Here is a 2388-nt window from a genome sequence, read left to right on the forward strand (position 1 = left end):
CGAGAGCACGTGGGGGCGTGGCCGTTCCTGAAACAAGGCGTGGAAACACTGTGGGTCTTTTCCTCCAGGCTGTTCTGGCATGGTGCGCGCCGCCCGCCCACCCGCCCGCCGCGTGTGTCTCCGTTGCTGCGCGCGCTCCCGCTGGCTCTCCGCCACCGGTCTCTTCCCAGTCTGGCAGGCGGCTTAGCTCGACGTGGAGTGGGAGTGGCGCCAAAATTCAAACGAACTGCGGCAGTTGCAGGCCGGGCACTGCCTGCTTCGAGAAGGTTGGCAGCCAGGAATGGCCTTGACTTCACCCCAACTCTAACCCCGGTGGCAGCCGCGCCGGGGGAGGGACCTTGGAGGACAGAACTATGCAGGTGAAATGGAAAAGCCACGCATTTATCCTTCATGCACTCTGGGGATGCTGCTGGTCTGCAGAGGACCACACTGTCCGGTGCTAGCTATCCAATGCCTGCTTGGGCGCCCAGCCAGGTCCAACTTCCACCCCAGCCCCACCCCTCTCACTACCAGACTTTAGGGACAATTATACTGTCAATATCCTCAGAAGTTAAACATTCTGTTTCACAGAGGAGGCAGCAGGTCAAAAGCCACCAATTGTCCTTTATTTATTTTATAGCAAGATTGACTTATTTTATGCTGGGATTTGAACTCAGGACCTTCCGAAGAGCAGTCAGTGCTCTTACCCGCTGAGTCATCTCACCAGCCCCACACCAAAGTCTTTGACCTTCCCGAAGCAATCAGTAAGGAATTTCCATCCACTCCGACCAGGCAGAATTTAAGAATTAGTGCAAACGGGGCTAGTGAGATGACTCACTGGATAAAGGTGCTTGCCATGAAAATGAGGTGAANTCAGTTCAATCCCTGAAACACAGGTAGAGATGGAAGGGAGAATAAACTCCACAGAGCTATCCTCTGATCACCATATTTCCACAGTGGCATGGGGGTCAACACACACATCATGCACACATGCAGTAGTAATGATAATAAGTGAATAAAAGCCNTTTGGGTAAGAACATCACATAAGGTTTGCCATAGAAAGAAGGTAGGGAATAGAATCACATATGGTAAAAGCTTGTCACAGCATCTGGTTAAGGACTGTGCCTCTGGGCTACATTTCAAGCCTGTGATCTTAATTTGGTTCTTTTTAAAATCTATGTGCTCAGGTACATACAGAGGATGAAGGGCAGCCTTAGGTGTTACCCTGAAGAGCTCCATTTATTCCTTTGAGATGGGGCCTCTTACTGATCTGGAGCTCAGGAATCAGGCTAGAGTGGCTGAGCCCAGTCTAGGAGATCCTTCTGTTTCTGCCTTCCAGCTCAGAAGTTATAAGCATGGGCCACAACTAACGTCATTTTTATGTGGTTCTGGGAATCAAACTCGAGTCCCTGGGCTTGCAAAGCCAATGCTTTGTTGAGCCATCTCCATAGCCACAGTATTAGCTTTTTAAGGTCATTAGATGAATGCTTTCTTTTCGTGTGTGTGTGTGTGTGTGTGTGTGTGAGGTGTGAGAAAAGGTCTTACCATGTAGCTCTAGTTGGCCTGTGTAGACCATGGAGTCTTTAACTCAGACAGGTCTGCCTGTCTCAGCCTCCAGAGTGCCCTTATCTTGTTTTCTTTGGCCCGAAGCTCAGGAATTAGGTACAGCTGGCTGGCCAGCAGGCCCTAGGGCTCATCACATCTCTGCCTCAGCAGTGCTGGGATTAAAAGCACATGCCACCACACCAGCTTTTGTGCACGGGTGTTTTTTTNAATTAAATTTATTTATTATATGTAAGTTCACTGTAGCTGTCTAAACAACACCCCAGAAGAGGGCATCAGATCTCATTACAGATGGTTGTGAGCCACTATGTGGTTGCTGGGATTTGAACTTAGGACCTTCAGAAGAGCAGTCTGTGCTCTTAATCGCTGAGCCATCTCTCCAGCCCAGAATGCTTTCTTCAAAATGATTTTTAGCATGTATTTTTGATCTTAAGTGTTAGCTTTCATCACAATAACAAGAGAATTCAGATCAGTGGTTCTCAACCTATGAGTTGAGACCCCATTAACAAACCTATAGCTACAAAATATTTATATTATGACGTATAACTAGCAAAATTATGAATTAGCAGTGAAGATAATTTTATGGTTGGAGGAGCCCTACAACCTGAGGAACTGTGTTAAAAAGCTGCAGAACTGGGAAGGGTGAGAACGACTGATTTAGATAATCAACTTTTGTCAGAGAAAAGAATCATTTTGGTTCATGNTTTGAAGGTTCTAGCCCATAACTGGACTCTCCGTTGCTTTGGGCCCATGGTAAGGCTGGAGGTTATTTTGGAAGTGCCTAGCAGAGCAAAAGCACTCACCTCATGGCCAGGAAATAAAACAAAGAGAAAGAAACCAGCACTC

Source organism: Mus caroli, unplaced genomic scaffold (assembly GCF_900094665.2).
Source record: "Mus caroli unplaced genomic scaffold, CAROLI_EIJ_v1.1 scaffold_16653_1, whole genome shotgun sequence".
Lineage (NCBI taxonomy): Eukaryota > Metazoa > Chordata > Mammalia > Rodentia > Muridae > Mus > Mus caroli.